The 22,224-nt window shown below is 36.4% G+C and overlaps 1 protein-coding gene across 1 annotated transcript in view; it reads right to left on the bottom strand.

Moving 5' to 3' along the window:
* Positions 1-22,224, bottom strand: part of RYR2 (ryanodine receptor 2) — a 416,366-nt gene that overhangs the window by 287,293 nt on the left and 106,849 nt on the right. The window lies entirely within an intron of this gene.

Here is a 22,224-nt window from a genome sequence, read left to right as displayed (position 1 = left end):
TACATTGTAAAAGGTAGTTCACAAACCATTCCATTCTTCTTTTTTTTTTTTTAAGTTAGTTTAATTACAGTACCTCACATTTCAAACAGCTTCTTAAATTGATTTTCATTGCTCCTAACTTTACAGTAATTCACATGTTAAGTACCTAGATGTTTCATTACCTTCCACAATTTATATTTCAGTTTAAAAAAAAAAATGTTACTTAACATTTTAGCCAGAGCAAAAAACATTAAAAGCACAGTGTTTTGCGTATGAGTTATTTATTTATTCAATGACACTTATGCATGAAATATTTTTAAGCTAACTTTTCTAGGAATCAGGCCTCTATTTGTCAATGTTCTTGTCACCATTTTTCTTCAGTAGTTATTAGACACCATAACAGTCCTTTCAATGCTAGCATTAGGCCAACAGACTACTCATTAGGTTCTCTTCAAAGCATCCTTATAACATAAGCACTGCCCTAACCCCATGTTTTAAAAAGTGGGAAAGAGAGCACTCAAAGATTGCAGGTTGCAAGGTGCTGTTCCTGCACACAAATACATATCTCTATTATAGAATGTCTCCCAGAAACAAGCCATCCAGCAGCCCAGCTCACCCCAAGTTCTCCACAGTGAGAACTGACTGACAAGCGAGATTGATCAAAACAGAAAAAGATGCTCCCTGCACTGCTCAGAAATGAGCCAAGACCATATTTTCTGTGTTTGATTATAATCAAACATTTCATTTTACAAACTCACTATAAACAATGTTCCTACTGCTATTAGTACTATTTAAAGCAAGATTTTTGCTGGCAGAATATGTATTTCACATACCATTTTGTAAGCTATCAAAACTTTTATTACTAAATCTTTTCTGCAGCTTATATGCTCTAAAAGGCAGAAAAATCCTGCATCTGGGATCAAACCAACATAACCAGGTTATTCCTCCTTCATCAGTTCCATTCTCCTTCACATTCAAGAAAGTAATGAGCTTTTTCTTCCCTTTCCATTAAATCTGAGCAATGAAGTCCCAGAGAACATTTTGCAACTAGTCTCCTAGCAGGTAACGTGCACTTTGAGCAGCTAGAGAGTAATAAAGGAAAAGTGTATGAAATCGTTTTGTTTTAGTGACGTGAAAGAGGCACCTTCCTTTTAGAGTCTAGCAAGATGTTAGAGCCATTTTTTCCCCTAGGCAACAAGCAGTGCCTCATCTCATTGCATGCATGCCCAGACACTCAGTGGCCCTTGGAGAGTGATGTGTTTCCTCTGAGAGCTGAACGAGGACACATCTACTGATGCTTGCAATGAACGCATGAATCGGACTCTTCCTCTCTGGCAATTTCTCTCCTACATCTGCTCTAATCCAACAAGCATGGCTGCATTCTGTATACAATAATTGCATGTTGGCAATATAGGTGGGATGGATGCACCACATGCAGGAATGCCAACATATTTAGCTCAGAAAGTTACAACTCTCATTTGGAAGATGAGTTTTCAGGCTGACATATAGCCAGAGGTAGACAGTTTCTGTTCGGAGCAGCCCCCTCCAAAAACTAATGATTCCAGGTAATTTTTAAACCCTCGTTTAAGTACACTAAAGAATTATATAGAGTGCTTTTCTGTCACTTCAAGGCGTGAAATAAAAATGAGGAAGGAAAAACACCGAATCTTTGACAGTCTACAGATTATTTACCTTCTTTTTACCTCACAGGAAGATGGAAGATATAAAATAAAGGCATGCTGTGGTATATGGCAGCCTAACATTCCCTATAGAGAAATAATCTTCATACAAATCATGTAGTTCTTAGTGTTCAGTCTTAAAAGTGACCACATATTCTTGGGGCTGCAATGGGAACCTCTAGCAACCAGTTTGCAATAACAGACTTTTCTCAGGGCAAGTCAGATGTTTAGACTTGAAGTACATTAACGATTGCTTTGATAGACTATAAATACACTATTAAATTATAAAGAGTTTTAAAACATTTTGCTACATGTCTAACAACCACCCACCAATGTATTTTTAATGAATACCAAAAAAAAACATCTGTAACTAGCTGGAAATTTTCAGCAGTTTAATGATAATAAGTAATCATTAATCTGCAGTAGAACACAATTTAAACCAAAACAGATGACCAGAAAAAAGAAGATGCCTCAATAGATAAAAATAAACATATTGATAATCATCTAACTTCTTTGCCACCGATTTTTATTGTATTCATCTTTGCTGCAGTAACTTCCTAAACAAAGGCAGAGAAAAACAGTTCATATTCCAAGACGGTTTGGGGGGTTGTTTTGTTTTGTGACAGAGAATGTAAAGAGTCCAGACAATCTGTATCAATTCTCTTCAATCCAAACAATCAGTAGAAAACCCTGCTGAATGATAGCAGTATTCAAAACAATTTATTTTCAAAATTATCTTCAACATTTTTTGTAAAATCAATGATATTTTAATGACATTTAATATACAATATACCTGGTAATTTCAAGAGTTGGAACTCCATTATTTCTCAGAGTCACTGGTTGTTTACATCTGATTAGATTTAAACTAGAACATACAGGTTTGTCTAGACAATCTAGTCAGTCATAATTACAACCCAATATGCTAACAGCTTGATGAAAAATAGTTCATATAATAAACAAACTAGAAACTGTACTTTAAATTTCAGAAGATTCAATACTAGGAGAAAAATCACTACTATTAACTGTTTCTATTGATGCTTCATTATTGTTTGTTACAGCACCTTACAGTAAGCAAAATTAGAAAAATTAAAATAATTTTATTTTCACAGGAAATGTTTAAAGCCTATATATTTCTGGAGTAATTACTGGATTATTTAGAAAAAAATATAATTCTTTATTCTTCCTCACATTTCAAGCTATATTTATTGTGTTCACTAATTTTCTGTACTAATATTTGCATAGTAAATTATGCATTACGCTGTGGGAGGCAGATTTGCAAATTAGATAATCATACCCTTTATTAAAAAGGTGTTTTGAGCAAAGCTTTTGAAAAGGTATTTTAAAATATTTGTAACTGTAGTCCAACCCACAACTGAATCATAGATCCTTCATGTATTCATGACGCAATCTTCCAGTTTTCAATGAATTATTATTTACAAGCATATCATACCCCAGTATGATGACAATAAACCAAAAGGCTGACTTTAAAAATGTAGTCTCTCTGTTATCACTCTGAGGATCACACAGTGTTAACAACCTACAATAACCCATGATCTGCTCATATAATATGATGTATATAATCCTGCAAATTTAAGCTGAATTTCTGCCTCAAATATTAGTATGGGACCAAAGAATAATAAATCTGATCAACAAACACAATATCATCCCTAAGAATAAACAGCTTTACCTCAGCTTTCTTTCTTTCCTAGTTATTTGCAAACTTCCTAGCTGTTTTTCTAAGCTCACAGCTATTTTTATTTTTCCTCTACTCAAATTGCTCATGAAATGGATTTTCAGGTATTTCAACTCTAGCTGTATATGAAATATTCACACATCATAGCCTAAAAAAAAAAAAAAAAAAAACATATCTAAGCAGCCTGATTTACACAGCATCCACAGTTTGTATCACTGTCAAAAATGAGATGTGGGTGTTCATAACTTTTTTCAAACTAGCACATTTATTAAATGCCTAACTTTGAGAATCCAAGTGGGAGGATTCAAAAATTTAATTTTAGAACAGAACTCAAACAAAACATCTGTACGCCTATTTGCTGGAGCAGCCTGAATGAAACCGAGTCCATCATCTATTTTCAAGCTACATTTACATTTATACATTTCAGCCTTTTTGTCCTTTTCACTTAAATAAGACTGTGGTTGGCGACAGTGATGAAACACACTCAATATTACCAAGTAAAAGCATCCATATCTAGGACGTCATACTGAAGGCATAACTTTCCACTCTTTCAACCTTGCTAAAAAGATGGACCCAGTACATGGCTCTGATGACAAGTCCTGTCAGCCAAATGGGATGAATCATATTCACCAAATCCCCCAAAAGGGAAGACAGAGAAAAAAATTAGGGGTCTTCGAGCTTCAGACTTTCAACAGAGGACATTTCAATAACAGTGCCACACTCCTACATATTTCATTAATATCAGACCATGAAGGTTGCCTGGCCACCTCCCTACATAAAGCTTGCTTTCAGATGATGTCAGTCTGAAGCTTTAACTTTCTGTATCTGGCATCTGCAGAAGACTGAACATTTTAAGATATACATTCCAAAACAGTTGTTTCCATCAAAATCAGAGAAATTTTCAACGTTCAGTTCTTCTACATCATGAAGATGAAACCAGAACAGAGTCTGAAATAGATCAAGGTAGAAGAAGGCTGACACCAGGAAAAATGGCTGCTGGTAGAACCCAGGTCAGATCCAAATTCATTGCAATCAATTCACATTCAAAGCCTAGCACACCAGCCAGTTCAGCTGTTCCTTTGAATCATGTTGGTTGACTATGCCACTACATGTTAATAAGCATGCATTTTAACATATCTTGCGAATCTGACCTAAACAATTGATTAACTTTTTAAAAAAGATTCTGTTCTTGTGGTCACATATTTGTCATATTTGTGGCTCTCCTATTTTGTTCACACTTTGAAGTGTAGAATTCTCTCATAAAAGTATGAGATTGGAAAAACTGAATAGTGAAAAAAAATGACACACCAAGCATGCTTTCTTTTAACATCTCACAAGGCACTACTGTGGGGATTTTTAGCCCCATATGAGTTAACAGTGAAGACTGAATTCTCCCCTACTCTTACTTCTAGATAACGAAAGTCATCTGCTGGTCACAGTGCCACAGCTCATTGGCAAAGAAGTGGTACCTGAAAGTTAAACTGTACAAGCTGAAGATACAACAACATTTGGAGCAAAGCTACTTTTTGGGCTTTTTCCTTCTGACACTCCTTAAAAATCTTCAAGAAATCTATTTCTACTAAGGGGTTTGGTACATAAGTACAATTATATTCTTTTCTTCTGTTTGTACACAGAATCAAAATTTTATATTTTTTCATTTTGTTTGGTCTTTGGAAAAAACTTTGTTCCAAAGAGCCTTCAGGGGTCATGAGGCTATTATTAAGAGAACAGATCATCCTAACTGATTGAAAGTTGTAGTTTCTGGTATTATATTTACTTTATGGATTTATGGTGTCATACATTCTCTCTCTAAAAAGGAAAAGAGTATTTTTCCCCTGCCGCTCCTTCTGGTTTCCTTTCTAACTACGCGCAAGTGCAACGTATCTACATTACTAAGATTTATTTCTCTTTATTATCTGTTCTCTGAAAATGTAAAATCGCTTTACAATAGAAAAAAATGACACTGTGGAAAGAGCTAGATACCTACATTTCAGTCTCATTGGATAAACAAGGTCAATAAACTCAACAGCCATGTGCTGTTCAACATTAGTTTTGTTCAACTAAACTCAACAACACGTACTGCTTGTAGCTGGAAGCTTAGATGAATGTTGCTTAATAGTATATCACCATAATGCAGTGTAAATGTATTAATTTTAAGGTAATTAAGAAAATGCCATGCTAATTAATCAAAAAAAACTTATAGGATCAACAGTGCTACAGAGGTTCTAGGCATACATCCAACTTATGCAAAGAGTTTTTGTTTAACTTCATGCTGATCCTGCAAACTTGACCTTATTATGCTAGTCTTATGTGTACTATTTAAAACCATTCTGCTGTTTTTATTCTTAGAGATTATTTTGTATTTTTAGCTACTGCAAGGAGTAATAGAGAAATCTAGGGTAGTATTGTTTAGGACTGTATTATGGCTTTAGAAACTGATTCTTTCAGCATCAGAGAGATGATCTTCATAAAATACTATTTTGTCCCTTCTGGAAAGCATGGCAGACACCCATCAGTAAAATCTTCCCTGTCCATGATCAAATTTATTAATAAATCATGCATGTTACAACAAACACCTTTCAAAGTAGGAAATCTGTAATTTTCTGGATCAAACACGTAGGGGAAATGTGTAAGTAACAGATATGGCCTGACCTGTCACAGTGGAACTTACAGCATATAACATGAATTTCCAATAAATGTAAATACCAACCCTTCCAAATACACCAACTCTAATGACAAATTCATGCACTTAAATGTGAACATGGAACAATGCCTGAGAGAAATAACTATCTCATATGCTATTACATACAAAACATAGTAACATATACCAAATTTTAACTTCAAAGGATTTTTCAACTACTAAGCTTTCCTTTTTATCCTTTTCCTTTTTATCAATACTCAGCTTCTGTAACTCGGAAAACTGCTGCTTTTCAAATATTGCTGGCATGGGGGACTGGACAGTTATGCTGGGTCATCTCTGACTTGTCCTTAAAAGAAGGAAAGGAGATGCAGCATCAGCTCTCCCCTGAGCAATACAGTTTTAAAGTACCAAAGCATACACAACTATCAAAATCCTTACTTCAAAGATGCAACAAAGCACTTAGGCATTTACAATACTAAATGGAACAGGCTTTATAGGAACAGCCTGCACAGGGAAGTGGTTGAGTCACCATCCCTGGAGGTCTTCAAAAACATGTAGATGTAAAGCTTAGTGACAAGCTTTAATGGTGGACTTGGCAGTCCTAGGGTAAAGGTTGGACCAGATGATCTTAGATGTCTTTTCCAACCTAAATGATTCCATAATTAAATTCCATATTAACAGTCAATATTTTCTACACATGTAAAATAAAACAGTTTTTGTAACTACAATGAACAATGCATTTATTCTGTTGTGAGTCAGCAACTAATGTGATTAATTCAATTTAATAAAAAATCTTTAAAACAAATGAAATGCAACTACTCTCACTATAGAAACCAGGTGTGCTTCCCTCAAATTTAAGGTGTGACAGACCCTCTTATAAAAAAAAATAAATTAAAAAATATAAAGCCAATTTATGAAGATGAAAAGCATATCATACTTCAGTTCTTTAATCGACTTTGCCCCTCTTGTTTTTATATATTATTTAAAGGTAATACATACATTTTGATTCAGACTGGGTGTAAAGTTCCCCAGATTATTTTCATATGATTTACTGTATTCAAAATAATAATTACACCAAAAATCATTCATTTATCTTAACAGGTTTACATATTCACTCCTGCAATATGAAGCAAATCTATTAGATTAGTATATTAAAAGTTGCTCACTCAAAAAAAAAAAAAAAAAACCAAGAAACTCTTCCAGTCTTAGATAAACTCCAGCAGGTATTTGTGTCAAGAACAGAAAGATAGTGAGACAGAACAGAAAGACTGACACAGCAGGACCATCTGCTATGAAATTCTTCATGGATTTAGGGACGTGCATTGCCCATTGCCCGGAGTGCTATTAGTAACACACACACACACACACAAAAAAAAAAAAAAAAAAGTAATAATACTTTCAAATGTAAAAATCTAAAGTCTCACCATGTATATTCAGAAATTGTGGTTTATCTGTAAACGTTCAAACGTATAAAGACTCTGCTTGAACATGCACAGTGTAAAAAATAAGTGCTTATTTTACAACATACCTTTATTAACTACAAAATAGAAAAGCTTGGGAGACCAATAAGTGATGATTTGTTCCATTTCTTAAAGATGCAAATCTTGACCGTTTTTGGTTTTAGGTGCCAAAATATTGTTACCTAGCTGTTAAGCAAACAACTGCATTTGCTAAATGGAACACTGCTTTAAAGGGGACTGCCTACCATCCGGCACCATGCCAGTACAGAGAGCTGTCCCAAAGCACTGTCTAGACAGAAATAGGCACGTGCACCTCCCAGGAAACAAGCCACCCACCCCAAAAGTGAATTATGCAAGAGGTAACAAAGCAAGAGGCATAAACATTCAGACACTCTCAAGGAGGTGGAAAATTATGTAGGCTTTTACACTTTTCCTGCTACTCTTGAATACACTCTCAAAGACAGAGTATAACAAGAAGTTCACAGATACCACTTCTATGTACAACTACCTCATCTACTTGGATCAATCACTGACCTGCAGTGCCCTCCTTTACCATATTCAAATTCTTCCTTTTCAAAATTTCACTTTCTGACATCAAAAAAGATGTTGACCCCAGGATTAAAACCTGCACAGATACTTATTAAAGGCAACCACCTATTATATTCTAGATGTCATTAACTTTATTTTACCACTATTTCAACTTTCACCTTTGTTTTGTACCAACGTATTTTCTTTCCAAAAAAAAAAAAATCCAAATTCTTGCACATTTCCTAAAATAAAAAGAACTCTTATTTTTTCTTAAGTAACCTACCTTTTCTAAAGAAATTTTTAAAAAATAATAAAAATCATGTGGATTGTTATGTGTTTGTGTCAAAAAAAACAGTTTTACTGGAAACTCTAAGTTCAGCCAACCTCCATGATGGCTGGAGCACCTCTCCTTTGAAGAAAGACTGAAAGAGCTGGGGATGTTCAGCCTGGAGAAGAGAAGGCTATGGGGAAAACTTATAGGGGCCTTCCAGTAGCTAAATGGGTGCTATAAAATGATGGAGAGGGACTTCTTACTCAGGCAGATAATAATAGGACAAGGGAGAATGGTTTCAAACTAAAAGAAGGGAGATTTAGTTTAGATGTTAGTAAGAAATTCTTCCTTCAGAGGATGGTGAGGCACTGGAACAGGTTCCCCAGGGAAACTGTGGATGCCCTATCCCTGGAGGTATTCAAGGATGGGGCTTTGGGCAACCTGGTCTGGTGGGAGGTGTCCCTGCCTATGGCATGGAGTTGGAACTGGGTGATCTTTAAAGTCCCTTCCAACCCAAACCATTCTGCGATTCTATAATAAATAACCTGGAAACACACACACTGGGAAATAATCCTATTGCCATTTTGAGTTTATAAAGGGAGATATTTATAGCCATTAATCTGTACACATACTTGAAACTGTATCAGCCAATACAGGTCAAATTAATTGTTAGTCAATGGTTGTTGGTAATACTGACCAAATCATGTTACATACGGCACTCAGTATATTCAGTTTTATTCTTACATTAGCTAAGCATACTAGGCATAGTTCTCATTTAAAATAAGACCTCATTGCAATTGTCTTCATTTCTACCAAACTTTTTGTATTGTCTAACCCATATAATGCAGCCAAAGTATAAATAAAAGTCTTGCTACTATATTATGTAGACACTTAGTAAAGACTGACTAGCTCGCTTTTTGCATTCTAATGAAAATTCATTAGACATCACCCTTCAACAAAAACATTAGTATCTCATGAGATACATTTCCTGAAAAGTAAAAAGCAAATCATTTTGCAATGAGGTATGACCTATGTAAAGCTGAATTGAATAAATTTAGTCTAATGAAATCTCATATGCATTACTACCTTCCTGAAAATGTTTCCCTTTTCTTGACCACCCTTTACACACCTTTACATCTAAAATTAGCATACATTTAGCTCGTTTTACAGAAGTTAATGTATCAGAAAAAAGGCAAGTGGCAAAGTCATTTAATGTCAAATCACTAAGATGATTTCTGGCACCTGCTTCTTTTACCATCAACAAGTCATATTTTCCAACCTCTAGAAGAATTGCCATGCTTTATTTTCAAATAACAAGCATGAAAGAAAAAAAAATGGGGGGATGAGGGGTGTGCACAGACATTGGCATAAGAACATTTAGGCAATAAGTAAAGAAAGCTATTTCTATAAAACCTGAATGAAAGAGAGAGTGGGAAAGCAATTCAGGATATCTAAATCTCCCACTAAAAGCAACTTACAACTTTTCTCCCAAATAAACAATTTGTAATAGCACCTTTTGTAGGTTGTCCTCAAGTGAGGCACAATATATAACCAATAAGCAATGTTGTTCCCAAAGATACCCACACGTTTTTCCATAGCAGTTTATTTGCTCCTCCAACTTTTAATTTTCTTTCAACACCAGTATCTGAAATGGAACCCACACTGTTCTAAATTACTCTAGTTGAAGGTGGGAAGCCAAAAACAGCTGGAGTCACAACTGGTACTGAAACGTAACCAGTACTCAGACAAGAAGTTCAGCCGAATTTTCAATTAATTTAACAGTGCTTTTACAGTTTCTGTATGTTAGAAAGCTGACAATGCTGAAGAGAGAAGAGAAAGATGACTCAAAAATGATAATAAAAACATAGGGAGCAGTAAAATCAAAATACTCTGCCTGTAAGGGGTGTTTTCTATTATACATCCATTAGGCACTTGCTCCAGTGCATCAGTACTACACTGCATCTGTAGCCATAAATAAGGGTTTGTGTATTTGAGTTCTTATGAAGTATTTTCAAATAAGTTATTCTAGTAATAAACACAAGCATTAATATTTAATAGAAGTATGGCTGTACTACAGGTGCTTTTAAATGGCTAACAGCATCTCTTTCTCTTCCATGGTTTTGATAAGACAACTTTTGATGAGATAGCCCCTAGCATGCAAGAATAGAATTAAGCTCATTTCATTTCCATATGCATGGTAAATCACAGTTACAGCTGAGGTTGTTTTATACACACTGGGTGCTCAAATGATTTCTTGGCAGATCCTTTCATAATTCATATTGCACTGAGCAGAGTATCTGTTTGCTTCCTAAGACCTCTGTTCATCCTCCTCATGCAATACCCATGCTCTGCCTTTTTCTTTTTAACTAGTCCTCACACAGTAATCAAGATGTCACAGAGCTTTGGCATTTTCCTTCAGATAGAAATAACTTGTCCCTTCTATGTCTTTTAATAATCAATACACTCCTTGGTCATTTAAAGCATCCTAAACTATCTTAACTAATTAATCTGATATTACCTAAAGTTATTTGAATGCTGGCTTTGTTCATTTGGATTCACATTTCCCTTGGTAATTGCCTTATTTATCACTGGGGCAAACATTCATCTGTGAAAATAGAACTGGTCAATATTTAGAGAAACACCAAGACAAGCTGAAATTCCTAACTCCCTGTTATCATTAAAAGACATTCAGATGTGGGACAGGGGTAGAGTTTACATTACAGTTAAGGAAAGACCGTATCAGGCTCTTGAAATCAGCCCAGATACATTCATCTCCTATGCTTATTTTAAAGGCATTTAAAAATTCAGTTCTCATGGAAAGGCAATGTTTTAGTGGCTAATATCTTTCTAAATATGCCAAGAAAAGAGTACAAATACCTGGAACATGGAACAAGCTTCCCACTCCTTAATATATTCTTTACATTTGGTTGGGTGAGAAGAGAGAACTAAAGGGTTAAAGCCCAAAACCACTGATTAGTATTCATGAGATCTCGCTGTATTTACAAAATTATCTCTTTCTCTAAGACAAAAACTGTCACACACTCAGTTAAGCAGAACATTTGCTTCAGCCCCTTCCAACTCAACCAGCAGTCTGAAGGCAGCCCAGAAGTAGGCACACACAACCCTGCTTCACAAAATCCTTGCAGAGAGGCAAGGTAAATGTCCTTTTGGCTTACAAATAGTATTTGAAAGTTCATCATTAGTTGTTTCCCACAGCATTATGCCCATCCTCCAGGTTTTGCAGATGTGTTGGTTCCCGTAACAGAAAACAGGTTGGAGGTGTCAATGTGGTTCATATATCAACTGCATATCCATTTATATCCACAGGCTTTTTAAGAAACAGCAAACTTTCAGAAATGGTTCTGGGAAATGAAGTAAACACCCAGGAAAAGCTCTGACCCTCTGCGTTTTTGCATACTGTTGAAGAACAAAACTATTTTTTCACCATCAGGCCTTCGTTTTAATGCTAAACAAAGCAACTTTACTTTTTATAGTGAATCCAAAGTTATGCCTGTATTTATAAATACCAACACCCCTGCCAGCATTAGGACAGTTACTAATAACAACTGGCATTTTCTTAGCATAGTATTTGGTTTTCAAGCACAGATACACATAATAGACATCTTCAACCTTCCAACCATTTCCACTCACTCAGTTTCACCCTTCCAAACTGGGTTATAAACTAACACCCTGAATTGAATGCTGCAATTGCTATCATTATGATAGCAAGTTATGGCACTTGTTGATGAAAAAGGACATATCTTTCTCCTCATTTTTCATGGGGAAGTCACAAGCGGGGAAAAAAAAAAAAATCACCACCCAAAAGATAAAAGTTTTAAAAAGTCTTAAGAAGATGTTTTGCTACTCTTTTGTTTATTTCATTTCAGATGTAATTGGGATTACTTACCTCAAAAAAAAAAAAAAAAAACTATATAGAACACATTCATTAATAGCTACAGTTTCTTCATCCTAATTTCAGGGCTAGGATTATTCACAGGAATCTGCTGAGACTGATTTAGCCCAAACAGCACTTAAAAATACTGAGTACAAAGTAACAATCACATGATTTCAAGTCTTGCACATGGCTGCATAGCCAATTTGACACTGCTACTTTATACAACATTTGTCTAAAGGGCTTGAAACAAGTATTTGCCCTTTGGTGTGTTTTTAGCTTGAACAATTCAGAATTCTGAAGCTGTAAACTTCAGAACCTGTTTCAGGTTTTCAGATTCTCAGACTAATTAATTAGCCTAATTAATATCCAAATGATAGATTTGTAGCTACTCTGATTTTACTATTGAGATACTTGCTGCTATAAGCCCATCAGAGAAAGTACTATTAAAACTGAGCTCTAGAAGTAGTAGCAAAATACACCACTGTGTAACCCTGTTACCTGACCAGCAATGCAAGGCAATGCAGCGAGCCAGGAGATGCTGGGGTTGTGCTCGTGTTAGAACCATTAACTATGCAATAGTGTGAGAGCAGTGTTTTGAACAGAATTTTCAAAATGCAAACAAATAAAACCATCATGCAATAATACCACATCTCATTTTTAATAGGAACAGTTCTAAAACGGGTAGGACTCCGAAGGTAAATCACAGCAAACTGACAGGTTTTCAGCAGCCTGCAGAACACTCACTAAAACAATTATAGGATTGCCCACCGCATATCTGACCTTCTTACATCATGTTGCTATTTTCACAGCAGTATCTCAGATGAGATTTTACAGCATAATATCTGTTTCATTTAATATTTTAATTTTTAAATAATGAGAAGTCTGAACAGTTAGTAGAAATATATAGTTTTAAAGGAAAACAGATTTAATAGAAAATATTAATTAAATAGGAAATTTAGTTCTTCTTCATTTACTTTGTACCATAAGTTGAATTCCATACATCTGTTCCATTAGATAACAGATATATATATATATATATATATATATATATATTAGACTAGAGAAGTTACAATTCATGATTTGTTTCTTAAATTACAAAAGTTATACAGCTTTGGTTTACATTTCTTGATTAGATGGCCTACATTCTGAACAGTATGAAAGATAAAACATGAAAAATAAAATGATCATTGGTTAGCTGATAACTGATATAATGTATACATATGCAGAATCACAGAATGATTTGGGTTGGAAGGGACCTTAAAGATCATCTAATTCCACCCCCCTGCCATGGGCAGGGACACCTCCCACCAGACCAGGTTGCCCAAAGCCCCATCCAACCTGGCCTTGAACACTCCCAGGGATGGGGTATCCACAATTTCTCTGGGCAGCCTGATCCAGGGCCTCACCATCCTCCGAGTAAATAATTTCTTCCTAACATCTAATCTAAACCTACTCTCTTTCAGTTCAAAGCCATTCCCCCTTGTCATATCACTACACTCCCTGACAAAGAGCTTCCCCAGCTTTTCTGTAGGGCCCCTTTAGGTACCGGAAGGCTGCTGTAAGGTCTCCCCAGAGCCTTCTCTTCTCCAGGCTGAACAACCCCAACTCCCTCAGCCTGTCTTCAACACATATGAGATGTACTACTGTTGCATATAGTGCCATCACTTGGAGTACTATCATCATCTAATACTTAACTATAAAATTATTTGGATTGTGTCTTTCAGCTCCTAGGTTGCATGTCATGCACTCTACTAGCATATTTATGTATTCGGCACTTTCCTTTGAAGGTTCCTTTTTGAGTGCTTTACTGATAACAATCTTCAATATTTCCAAAATATACTTTGTCAAAAATAAAAATAAAAAAATTCACAAATACCCAATACATATTAAGTCATATAAGAAGTGCCTGTGGATTTTAATTCACTAATACTAAGCATGCAGAATGATCCCTGTCAAACAAAGAGTTATTGATAGATGTACTCAAAAGTGCCCAGAGAAATGACATATAGTAATATCATCCTTTAAATATCAAGTAAGTGGTTGTGACTGAATAAGAAAATATGACAGTTCTGAAGTTATATAGGAAAAACATTTATTTCTTTTTAGTAGTAAGTAGTGCCTCACTAAGCTAAAACTCAATGCTTCTCTCTGAAAACACTGTATCTGATAATGAACATTTCTGTAAGATCAGAACAACTCATTCCTGCATGTATTTCAAATTCCACATATCTGCTGCAAGAGAAGATTCAGTCTGAACAATGAGAAAAATAGTATTTCCTAAATAGAATATAGAATCATAGAATATCCCGAGTTGGAAGGGACCCATAAGGATCATCGAGTCCAACTCCTGGCACCGCACAGGTCTACCCAAAAGTTTAGACCATGTGACTAAGTGCACAGTCCAATCTCTTCTTAAATTCAGACAGGCTTGGTGCAGTGACCACGTCCCTGGGGAGCCTGTTCCAGTGTGCGACCACCCTCTCGGTGAAGAACCTCTTCCTCATGTCTAGCCTAAACCTCCCCTGCCTCAGCTTCACACCGTTCTTGCAGGTTCTATCGCTGGTGATTAAGGAGAATAGGTCAGCACCTGCCCCTCCACTCCCCCTTGCGAGGAAGCTGTAGACTGCGATGAGGTCTCCCCTCAGCCTCCTCTTCTCCAGGCTGAACAGGCCCAGTGACCTCAGCCGTTCCTCATACGTCTTACCCTCTAGGCCCTTCACCATCTTCGTTGCCCTCCTCTGGACACTCTCCAACAGTTTTACATCCTTTTTGTACTGTGGTGCCCAGAACTGCACACAGTACTCGAGGTGAGGCCGCACCAGCGCAGAGTAGAGCGGGACAATCACTTCCCCCGACCGACTAGCAACGCCGTGCTTGATGCACCCCAGGATACGGTTGGCCCTCCTGGCTGCCAGGGCACACTGCTGGCTCATATTCAACTTGCTGTCAACCACAACCCCCAGATCCCTCTCTGCGGGGCTGCTCTCCAGCGTCTCGTCGCCCAGTCTGTACATATAGCCAGGGTTGCCCCATCCCAGGTACAGGACCCGGCACTTACTCTTGTTTATACTTACTGTCTGTGACACCTTGCAAGATATCACACACTTTATTTTATTTTAAAAAAATAACTTCATTACAGATGACAGTGCAAATGTACTGAGTTGCATTATTATGCCTACTAAAACTGCCCAAAATTTGCAGATGATGCAAAGCCATAGCTCTAATGCTGTTTTATCCATGGGCATCTGACCCAGTGTCTTTCACAGCTGTGGAATAGCTGTGTATTTCAACCTTGAGGAATTTCAAAAGCAGGATTCAATCAGTTTAAGCAGTTTAATCAATCCTCTAAATGGTACACTATGATGATTTATCTAAGGGAGCCTGTGTCGAAACAGGCAAACTAAAATAATTGTCTTTGCACACATGATCCTACAATCAGATTTGCTTTATGGAAAGTTTCATACTGGTTTTCTCTCCTCATTCAGGCACTACAGCTGAGGATCTTATTTAAAAAAATAATCAGAATCATCCATGATATCAGAGAAAAGATAGCTCTAGGAATTCAGTTCAACTAATTGCAACTCTTTGAAGAGCCATCTCTAGATGTCAGGTAGAATTAATGCTGATAAGACATTAATCAAGGCGGCTCACCCAGCTGCAGGGCACCTCTGGCATGATGGAGGGAGTGCACAAGGAAGAAGGCAGAAACTCAGACGTTCAACACAACCTGCTGTTTTTGTAACAATCTTTCTTTACTAAAGCTGTATAAGCTTCATATTTAAAATCCAGTGATGCACCACGCTGCTTAGAATTAAAACACTGCAACTCAAAATAAGCCATTTTTGGTCCACAAACATTGTTGTATATAGATCCTAATTTTAATTTTACACAGGTAAAGGCAAACATTTCCATCCATAAAATGTCTACGCTACTAATACCAGGAATTGCAACTACCACTGGCAATGGTATGACAAGGTGTCAGTACGTAGCAAAACAGTTCAAAGAGTAACAAAAATTTCACAGAATAATACTATCACTAGATAACACTCTTGTACCTGATTTTGATCCCCACTAAAAACTTGTAACAGAAAAAAGCTTTTCAGAAAGAACTCTAATGACTGTTCCACAGTCATTTTAAATTCTTGATTTTCAATCTCAAGAAATGATTCTGTTTGTGGGATCAAGTCCCAAGAATCACAGCCAGGTCCAGTAGATATGGCTACACAACTACACTTAGGTTCAGGATTTGTACAAGACTTAAAAAGAGTATCTGAATTATGTAATTAAATATAATATTTACTATTATATAAATTACATATTACCTAAAACTACATATACATGTAGTGAAGCACATTACATTCTTATGTATTTGGCTTCCATAAAGAATCATTTTACTTGGAAAGAATGATTTGGCAAACAAAATCCCGTCTGATTTATGCGTACGAAAGCTTCCTCTACCTATGTACATAAAGTAGGGCAAGTAGTGGGTAAGTATGCATAAATTTATTACAAGCACTTCCTTTAGACTATTAAAATCAACTATCTTGGTGAACGTCTGCTAAATGGAGTTCTCTGAACATGAGATTACATAAGATTAGCTGTCATTTTTGCCATTAAATATGAACACGTATTTTGGCAATACGACACAAAGACAATTTAAAAGGCCTTTCAGGTGTAGCTACAAAACCTTGCAAGAAGTCTTGAATTTTTTTTTTTTTTTTTTTTTTGGAAGTAAGCAATAGAAGCATTAAGCATAAAAAAGAGGAACTATTAAAAAAAAAAAAATCTAGTGTATGACAAATTCCCAGAATGATCCATAGCAAACACAAGCAGACAGTGCAGACTCACTTCATCAGTGTGAATCTAATTTAAAAATACATAGTATTTTATTATATCCGTAACTGCTGGAAAATCATCTACTTGCATCCGTACACTAATGGACACTGGTTTTTTTTTGAATATATATACACATTTAGATATGCACAATCGAAAACAGCACAGTTACTGTTTCTCATCAGAAGTCAGATAATTCATCTTGTCCACTGAGAACATGCTTAAGTGTTTGCTGTATGAGACAAAAGAAGAAAGCAATCCTAGCCTTCAGATCTTACGCTCTTGAAGACAAGATGGGTTTTCTCCCAGAGGCAATCATGGTACAAGATTTAAGACCAGTGCCCCTGCCCACAGTTGATACCCTTCTCTAGACATATTCATACGGAATTGGACTGCTGACACAGAAATTTCTAGTGTAAATACTAGAGAATCATACTTGCTTGTAACCCTGTCTGTGCAAGGTGACCGACCTTCTCCAACCTCCTTCCCCACCATTCCCTTCCTCCCTTGCAGCACAGCCACCAATCCAGCCCATGCTGGTTCAACTACTTGCTAAAAACAAAGAGACAGAAAAAGAGCAAAGTAAAACCTCAAGGAATTGTTATTTGGCAGTCCATGAAACAATTTGCCAGAGCACAGTGCCATCAGGTTTCATTTTCTGTCCTTTCAAATAACAGTAGCACCCAGGAGTGTCACTGATGTGTGTGGCTTTGGGCCATGGAGCACGACAGCCCCAGCCAACAGCATCAAACCTGCAGTACCCTTCCTAGTGCAGCAACTATGACCTGCCACAGCAGAAAAGTAACCCTCCACAAGAGAAAACAGTTACCAAAACCCTACCTTTATATGAAGTTCTTCCTTACTTCAAAAATGGAGTGAATGAGGTATAGCAAAATAAGCTCTTGGGCTCTCCTCTCAGCATTGTAACATGTTTATATATAATGTGATTCACATCTCAGCTGGAAGTTCAAGCCACAGGATCACACTTTGTGCCCCACTCAAAAAAAATATATTAAAAAAAAATTCCGATCTTCAGAATTCCTCACTGTGTTATCCTTCCCTCTCTCAAGTCCAAATGGCTGAGAACTCAAGAGAAAATAATAGTCTTCTTCAATGACGAAAGGTAGTTCTATAACTTCAAGCACCACGGATTTAAGGTATGTGAGTTTATCACCTGCCTTAAAAAAAAAAAAAAGTGGAAAAAACACCTCATGCCAGTGGAAAGCTGTAACTGTGCAGCAGTTCACAAGCTATCAAAACCACATTTATGACTGGCCCAGAGCTGAGTATTTTTCATTCTGCACCATGGACCAGCATAATTTAGTCTGATAATGATTTGATTTTGGGGTGGTCCTGTGCAGAGTGAAAATTTGAACTCAATGGTCTTTGTGGGGCCCTTTCAGCTCAGGATATTCTATGATTCTAATTTCCAGGAGCTGTTAAAATACAGCTCCAACTTGTTTCCTTTTCAGGAAACATTATTCAGATCTGAAGAAAAATTACTTCAATGGCAGAAAGCACATTCTCTGAATGAATAGACTAGCAATCTCTTTACATATAAAAAGAAACAATCTAATTTTAAAACATAAAGAAATAGATTTCAGTAGCCATTGTGTTCACTGCTCATAGATCTTGTGTTACTAAAAGGGATGGTCTTGCACACAAGATACAGATTTAAAAGTACAACTAACTCTGGTAAAACAAAATCACCTACAGACCATCATCAAAACAGAGGTTCATATTTTTTGCCCTTTTTCTGATACTAAAATCTTCTTTTCTTCTTTTTAATTAAGAAATTCTATAGCTTTAACAAGACCTGCAGGATGAATAATGGGATGAAATGTGGAAACTAAACATTTTAAAGTTTGTCTTCAGATTGTCTTCTTTGTGTTTTGTTATTCTTTTTGAATCTTAAAAAAGTTTTGATGGTTGATGTATTTTACATTCTCAATACATTTGGAAAGTGTAATCTATACATAGAACAACATCTCTTTTGAGATACATCTGCTTTGAAATTGATGGAGATTGAAAAATAATCATTTTTCACTTGAGCTACTTCACATTTTTGGATGACATTCACATATTTATCTTGTATTAGCATGATTGTTTTACACTTAGAACTGTCTATTAATAAAATTACATGCAATTTAGGCATGACATCTTATTTATCTGTTATTTTGTTCTTGAAGATACACGATGATCTGGAGGAATTGGATGATGTGCTCTGAGCAACAACTGGGAAGTTGCTATACATTTGAAAGTAGAAGATAAACAGCAATTACAAGGTAAGTGTAGTAAATACTCTCACTTGCCTTCCAACATTTAAAAAAAAAAAAAAAAAGAATAAAACAGAGAGAGGATAAAATGCTAAATAGCTTTTATCCCATTATCAGCAAAAGCTAGAAAATATTCCCTGGTAGAACTCAAAAGAACAGCCACAAAGACACATCCCTGATTTCTCCAGGGCTAGCACTGCCACTAATCAAGAATCTCGCCACTCTGTGTCCTTCACAACTGCAATCCAATCCAAAATCCTTCATTTCAGATCACAAGTACATTTGCTATACAAAGTCCCAGTACCACCTGACCCAGTCTGGGGTCCGACTACCACGTCTCTCTTGTGCCAGAGACCACCTGGCACTGCTCTCCAGGTGTGGCCGCACTAGTGCTGAATAGAGAGGAAGGATCACCTCCCTCAACCTGCTGGCAGCACTCCTAATGCAGTCCTGGATACCATTGCTCTCTGTGGCAAAGGCATGCTGCTGGCTTGCATTCAACTTGGTGTCCATGAGGTCATGACATCTGATCTCACAGCTGGTCCTGCTTTGGGAAGGAGGCTCCTTTAGAGACCTCCATGACATCATTTCCAGCCTTCTACAATCCCCTATTCACATATCGATCAACACACATCAACCTTCTTCCTGCAAGAATGACCAAACCAATGCACAAAAATATTCCCAAACTTACGAGTATAACTGTAGATTGAAATGTAACTCTACAAGACACCGTTGTGAGATAAGATGTATTTCTTCTCAGAAAAACTCCCATATTGTATTCAATAGCAAAAGACGTCTCTCCATTTGCTCTAATGGAAAGAAATCAGCCTGAAGCCTCAAAACAAGCTGTAAAGTAGCTCCAAACATACGTGAACTCCTTATTTAAAAAACAAGCAACACATTATGAGGCATACACCAAAATAAATAAATAAATAAATAAATAATAGACCCACAGAGCTAAGAAATAATGAGGATATTTTTTGCTCAGCAAAGGGATTTGACAAGCGTGGAATGCTTCCAAAAAAAAAAAAAAAGTGGATTCTTTCTGGAAACAGTTTTGAAGTGTGAACACTGTAGAGGAACTCATTATCAGGGGTGCATTGACAGGACAAGGAGTAATGGTTTTAAACTAAAATGGGAGATTTAATTTAGATATTATGAAGAAATTCTTCACTCCGAGGGTAGTGAGGCACTGGAACAGGTTGCCCAGAGAAGCTGTGGATGCCCCATCCCTGGAAGTGCTCAAGGCCAGGTTGGATGGGGCTTTGAGCAACCTGGTCTGGTGGGAGGTGTCCCTGCCCTTGGCGAGGGGTGGGGGGGAGGTAGAACTAGGTGATCTTAGGGTCCTTTCCAACCCAAACCGTTCTGTGATTCTTTGTTTCTACAAGAACTGATAATGCTCATTAAAGTGTTTGTTAATTTAGCCCAACTGTCATCATCCACCTTTTGTTAGTATGCTCTTTTCAAAATCTGTTTTCAAGTGCTAAGGGAATCTATACAGCCCTCCACAGAGACACTTGCATTGTAAACTTGAACAGAAGCAAACTTCATTTAGCAATTTCCATAATGTGTCTGCCAGTGCTATTGTTGTAATGGGATGAGAACTAACAGTTAGTATTTGCCAAAGTATTCCATCAGTATATATCTTCAGTGTGACCATTATTTTTGTAGTGTGAATTATTCAATGATCCTAGGACATGAAATTGCATGTTAAAAGACATAGTAATAAAGCATCAGCTACATCCCCAGGAGCCACATCCTGAAAGATGTTGAAGAAAAGCAGGGAATTGTATAAGGGACTCTCAAGAATATAAGCCCAGGTTGATAGCTGAGTTCTGTTACTGATGTTTGACCTATTACTGGTGCTTGGTACCTTACCCTTGATACCTGGCTGTAATTCAGATGCAACATTACTGTTTGCATTAAAGTGTACCACAATCCCATTACAAATCAAGAACAGTCTTAAGGACACGAGAAATTTTTTTAACTGTCTCAAAAAACTGTTCTGGAACCTCTTTTGAATTACCATATGCCTCTTGTAAGGTTTTCTATACTCTCTCAAATAATGCAACAGTAAAATTGCATGGTCACAGAAATTAGAAAGAAAAACATTTTTATTTATTCCCATTTACCAAATCCTTAAAGTAAAGTTGACTGCAATTTTATGGCTCCCTCAGTATTAGCATCTCCAAATTACTTTAAATGAGCTATTCCTAGGAACTGTCAGTTTTAAAAATTAAAACAAGGTTGAGCTGCATGGGTTTTCTTTTGCTTGCCTTTTCCCCCAAGCTCATGAACAATGAGTAGAATAAATATTGCTTCACCAAACATCCAGAAAAGGCTGCATCAACAAGCAAGCATAGGAAACTGATATGAAATTTACACTGTATTCCTTAAAGACAAGAATGTTCAAGCATTTTATATAGTGTGAGAGAGACTGCAGATTTAATATGCAAGCTTGCTGAGTGATAATAAATTCATTAAATAGATTTTTTTGACCTTACAGATGATTAGCACTGCAACCACTTCCATCCCAGCACATCTTTATTGTTAAAAAGATTCACTTAAAACAGAGCGACATGGATGAATTCATCAAGATCACTGCTATTATAATGAATCATTAATATCCTAGTGAAAAATTTATTGTGATGAATAATACATTCAAAATGATGAGATAGAAAATGAAGCATTACTCTGCAATGTACCAGAGAATCAAAGGGATGTTATAGATGTTGGCAAGTTAAAAAATATCATTTTTGGAACTAAATCTTTCTAGATATCTTTCCAGATGCTTTAACTTTATTTAATTTTCTCACCAAACATTTATATTGTAGTTGAAGAAAAATCATACATGTTAACATTCCTCCTTTCATATAAATCCAAAGCCCAGGTATACGCACTGCTCTTCTCACAAAACCTGTTTTGCCTTCAGAAGCCACATTTTTGTATTCTGTGGCATTTAATTCAGC

The sequence above is a fragment of the Cygnus olor genome, chromosome 3, assembly GCF_009769625.2.
Source record: "Cygnus olor isolate bCygOlo1 chromosome 3, bCygOlo1.pri.v2, whole genome shotgun sequence".
Taxonomy (NCBI): domain Eukaryota; kingdom Metazoa; phylum Chordata; class Aves; order Anseriformes; family Anatidae; genus Cygnus; species Cygnus olor.
Note: the sequence above shows the minus strand (reverse complement) of the source record. Positions and strands in the feature narration are given on the sequence as shown.